This window comes from Globicephala melas, chromosome 2, assembly GCF_963455315.2.
Source record: "Globicephala melas chromosome 2, mGloMel1.2, whole genome shotgun sequence".
NCBI classification, from domain to species: domain Eukaryota; kingdom Metazoa; phylum Chordata; class Mammalia; order Artiodactyla; family Delphinidae; genus Globicephala; species Globicephala melas.
The window spans coordinates 36,076,133-36,081,875 of NC_083315.2; positions in this window are offsets into that span (position 1 = coordinate 36,076,133).

A 5,743-nucleotide genomic window follows, 5' to 3' on the forward strand; every position below is an offset into this window, starting at 1 on the left:
GATGTTTGACCCTACAGAAACTAGGTCTCAAGGTCTTTGGCTTAAAAAAAAAAGTATTCTTTAAAAATTTAGGAAGAATTAATGATAACTGCAAAGAAAACTCAGCAACAAAGAGGAGGCAAACATTGTATTATATGAACTTGAAAATGTACACATTATAACATTTCTGATACTGAGATGCATCCTGCAAACTATGGAGTGTCACAGTTTAGTTTCTTCGTGGTACATAAATAATGGTGCATCTTACAATATTAGATTAGGAGAATTATAGTGATATCTCCAGAAGGATAAAAAGATGTGCAAGGAAGGAAATGTAATTATAGTGGTTCATGAATGAACAAGACATACAGCCATAATGAGGTAAATAAGCATTAATGGAATATGGTCTTTACCAAAAATTGTGATATTACCATATTGGGAGGATGAAAGAAGGAAAAGTAGGGCATGAGTGGTATAAAATAGTCAATGATTCATCCTCCATAACGGGGAGTAAAAATACAGCATCTAAAATCAATACTTCAAAAAAAAAAAGCAATATGAGTACATTATTTAGAAATATGTAGGTAACTACCAGAAGAAGCAACTGAGAGTCTGAAGGAGGGATTCAGGGATGGGGAAAGTGGGGTAGGGAATTGCTGGAATTTCTTTTCTGTTGTTGTTATAAACCTTATGGTACTGTCTGGCATTTAAATCATGTATATGGAGTACTCTGGTTTGGATGGAATGAAAAAAGGAAATGAGGGAAGGAGGGAATAAATCGGGAATTCTCCATGGATCCCAGCCTCGAATCAGGATGGCTGGGGACGATGCCCCTTTATGAAATCCGATTGATGGGAGGGGAAACTGAGCAATTGGAAGGGGCTCCCATTATGGGGAGATTGAACCCTCCTGTAGTGGGATGGTAGATCCTGCCAGGAGAATTTTGTTTTCAGGTCCTGCACTCCTTTAGAGGCGCTGACTTCCTCAAAAGAAGGAGGTGGCTCCCAGCAGCGGCTTCACCTAGGCCCTCCTGGGGTTCTGCTCTCTGCAGCCTTGGAGCCAGGGATCCAGGCTGGGGTGGGGTCATCACAGTCTGGCAGCACCGACCTGTTCTCTTACAGTGCCTTGGGCACCGGCCGGGAGGGAACAGCAGATGCACCCACTCCACCTGGTGGAGGAAGGGAGATTGCAGCCCGGAGTCCTGGATTTTTGCAAAAGTTTCCCTGTTGGGAAGAAGCACTACTTTGCTACTTGGTTGTTACAAACTAGTCCTCAATTTCATCTTCCTCTTAATTTAAACACTCTGTGACCAAACATCTTTGATTCCTACTCCGGAGCTGCTCCAGCTATCCACTGCTGTATAATAAACCCTCCCAAACCTAGTCACACCAAACAACCACTGTCTGTTATGCTCTAGGATTCAGTGAGTCAGGAATTTGGATGGGGTTCCACAGGGTTGGCTTGTCTCTCTATTCCATGATGTCTGAGGCCTCAGCGGGGAACATGCAAATGGATGGGGGCTGGAACCACCTGGAGGCTCCTTCACTTATATCTAGCGTTTTCGGCTGGATGACTTGAAGGCTGGGCTCAGCTGGGATGGCTGGCTTAGTGCCCCCATGTGACCCCTCTTTGTGGGTTGGGCTTCCTCAAGGCATGGTAGTCTCAGAGTCGTGAAACCTCTTACCTGGTAGATCAGGGTGCTAGGAGTGGATATCCCAGTGAACAAGGCCAAAGCTGCCTGTCCTTTTATGACCCAGTGCTATGGACTGAACGTTTGTGTCCCTTCGAAGTTCGTTTGTTGAAATCCTGATCTCCAATGTGATGGTATTTAGATGTGGGGCCTTTGGGAGGTAATTAGGTTTAGATGAGGTCATGAGAGTAGAATCCCATGATGGGTTTAGTGACCTTATAAGAAGACAAATGAGGGACCAGAGCATGCCCCCCAGCCTCAGTCAAGGGAGGACACTGCCAGAATGTGGCCATCTGTAAACAAGGAAGAGGGCTCTCACCATACGCCAGATCTGCCAGCATCTTGATCTTGAACTTCCCAGCCTCCAGAACTGTGAGAAATAAATGTGTGTTGCTTAAGCCATCCAGTCTGTGCTATTTTGTTATAGCAGCCCAAGCTGACTGAGACACCCAGCCTCCGAAGTCCCACAGCATTGTTTCCCCCAGACTCTATTGGTCAAAGTGGTCACAAGCCTGCCCAGATGAAAGGAGAGGGGACATAGAGTGGCCTCTGAAAGGGAATGTGCAGCCATCTTTGTAAGCCGCCACAGAAGTCCAATACTATTAACCAGAACGAGAATAATTTAAAGTATTTTACACATATATCTGTTCATTGGGTAGATTAACGAGGAAGCCAAAGCATTACGATAGTTAAGAGTCTGGGATTAAAGTCAAACAGAACTGAGTTCAAAAAATTGAGCTGCGGGACACCACCTCACTCCTCTACACCTCAGTTCCCTCACTGGCCAAATGGGGAGAGTAATATCTCCTTCATAGGTTGTGTTCGTTTTTGGTTTTGTTTTGGAGGATTACACAGGATGGCATATGCAAATAACTTATGCCACAGTAAGCATTCAGAAAAGGTTAGTCCCTTTTCTCTAGGTGATTTCAAAAGCTGAATTTCCATTATTTCTATTATCTCAAAACTTTTAAAAGATGTGCTACCATTGCAAGTCTTTACAGATATATAGAAAAAAATTGCTGCCTTTCCTCAGGGGACAACACCTCCATTCTTTGAGGGATTGTCCAACCCCTTGTCTCCAACCATGCTGTCCAACAGGAGCTACCATCTTCTGCCTCCTGGGTCACAGTGATAGATCGGGGAGCGGACCAAAGAGCCAGACTGGACCCACCATTACACCCCCACCTTCCAGGCCTTAGTGGTTGCTCTGGAAGAGGGCCTATGACCCCAGAGGATCAAGCACACTCTTGAAGATTTGCCCTTTTTTTTCCCAACTAGCTATCAGGGAAGTGAGCTCCCATGTGAATCCATGATTTTCTGATGGCCAGGATCCCAGCCTTAGGGAGAAAGCCAGGTCAACAGCAGGAGGTCACTGTGTACACAGGAAGAAACAAATCCAAAGAAAAGCAGGGACTGAGAGGTACAGAGAGAGGCCTGGACCCACCCCTGAGCCCTGTGGCCTGGAGCTGTCCCCCTGCAACTTCCTGGTTAGAGAGCCCCTCATTTCCTTTTCTCCTAAACTATTTGATTTGTTTTCTGTCATTTACAACCAAAAGAATTCTGAGTAAAATACCACTCTGACTTATATAGTTTTTATTAAAAAGTTAAATTGTTCATAAACTCCAGTACTTTCGCTGCTATAGGGAAACAAATAAATGACTGTGACACACCTCCCAAGTGATAAAGCCCACGGGTGTGTTGAGAGCTGCTGGATTGAGCTTCCTGCAATCCATTCCAGTTTAGACAGATGAAATTGATTCACTGAGTGATGAAACTTTTCAGTTGGAGGGCCACCTCCTTTCCCAAACGAGCCACCAGATTTTCTCACCTATGGGTTCTGTTCTCACCAGTATGACCCTGGTCCCTGCCTCCGGCATTTGGCCACACTCTGGCTCAGAGCAGCTGACACTGCAAAACCCAGCTTGCCCCAGGCCCCAACAAAGGAGATTAGAGGAGATTAGAGATATTTGCCCTCAGGGCACTGGTAAGAAAAGATCCCTTGAGAGCTGTGTGCTTTGATACAGTTTATTTCTCCTCTAATTGAGGAGTTGGCTTTGAAAAAAAAACAGTTCCGGTTAGAATATAAATAAGTGATGCCTCTAAAAGTAGAAAAGAATCTTATTGAGAAACTAACTTTCAGGAGATAAAAGCAATCTTTAGTTTACAAAGTGAGTTTCCCATCCCAACCCTAAATGACTTATCTTTTTTTCTTGGAAAGAAAAACAAAATTTTTGCTTGGGAAAACATGTGTCCTTTGTCAGTTGGAGCTGAATGACAGAAGCAGTCCGTGTGGTAGCTTCCCAAGCCTCGTCAGACTCACTCACATTGGTTTAAGCACATGCAGTCACTGGATGCAAAGTGTGTACTGACCTCTGGAAGAGCTGTAGCATTCTGGGTGCCGGTCGGGATCCGTCAGTTATTACCTATCTTACTTACAGATGAGAAATGAGTCCCATTTTGGGAATTCCCTGCTGGTCCAGTGGTTAGGACTCAGTGCTTTCACTGCCGGGCCAGGTTTAATCCCTCGTTGGGGAACTAAGATGCCCGCAAGCCACGAGGTGTGGCCAAGAAAAAAAGAAAAGAAAAAAGAGCCCCACCTTGAAAAGACATGGAAGGTGACTGGAGAGAAGTCAGATGGCAGCATAAACTTGTATGAGAATTTAAAATCTCTTCCAAACAGTCCTTGTGAGTTTACCTCTTCCTTGTTCTTTTAAGCTCTATACACAATTTGCAACACTTGGCGGGCAGGAGGGGAGCTGGTTGAGGAGTGGGGAGAAATGCCCTTCTTCTAGCTCCATCCTGCTATTCTCCAAGAGGAGGGAATGCGGGTCTATTTGGTTTGAGTCTACCTTATGGATCAGGCCACGTTTACTAGTGGGCTAGGTCACTGTACAGTCACAGGTTCTGTACAGCTGATTGGCCTCTTTTCCACTGCCTGCTTCCCAAAGCCTGAGGCGCAGAGTTGGTATGACCCTACCACGACCCTTTCTTTCTTTCTTTCTTTTTCTTTCTTTCTTTCTTTCTCTCTCTTCCTTCCTTCCCTCCCTCCTTCCTTCCTTCTTTCTTTTTTCTTTCTTTCTTTCTTCCTTCCTTTCTGTCTTTCCTTTCTCTCTCTTTCTTTCTTCCTTCCTTCCTTCCTCCTTCCCTCCCTCCCTTCTTCCTTCCTTCCTTCCTTCCTTTCTCTCTCTCTCTCTCTCTCTCTCTCTCTCTCTCTCTCTCTCTCTCTCTCGTGCTCTCCTGTCATGAAGCTGAATTGGAAAACTTTACAGTAGTTTGGCCACGTAGCTCTCTCTCCATTTCCTCTCACATGTGTATCAGGACTCTCTCTTTCTTCTTTTCTCTCTTTCTTCTTTTAAGTCTTGGTGGCCAGTGAGCGTTATATTTCAGACTTGGACTTTATTGGTGGGAGTGGTCATTTTTCAGGCTCCAGTGGACTGCACCCACCCCACACTGCCAGAGAACCAGCCAGGGTTGATGGCTGGTTCTCATTCGTTGTTTCCCATTTGTTCATCAAGAAGCCCACAGAGCAGCAAACCTGCTCTTTCTACCTGCCTGTCTTGCTCTTCTTGTCCATTGGCAGGGTGTGTGTGACAGAGATCCCACATAATATGTACAAGATAGATAGACATTCTTCTTCACTCACATAAAGTCTGCATTGTCACGGCAGCCTTGCTCTACAAAGACCTCTGGGGCTCAAGCTCCTTCTAACTGCTGAGTGCCCTGTCCCTAGAGTGTTGCCTTTGTCTCCATTGCCTAAGTGGGCTCACCTTCCCATCTGTGCTCCAGCTGGCATGGAGCAAAATTATGAAATGTACCAGGGATATGGAGGATGCGTCCCTTCATCTAAGGCAGTGCTCAGCAAACTACAGACTGCATGTAGGCCATGTTTCTGAAAACCCAGTTTTATTGGAACATAGCCACTCTCATTTGTTTAATATTGTCGAATGACTGCTTTCAAACTACAAGGGCAGAGTTGAGTAGTTGCAAAAGATATAATATGGGCCAAAATATTTACTATCTGGCCCTTTAAGAAAAATTTTGCTGGCCCCTTCTCTAAGGGCATGATCTGGAAGC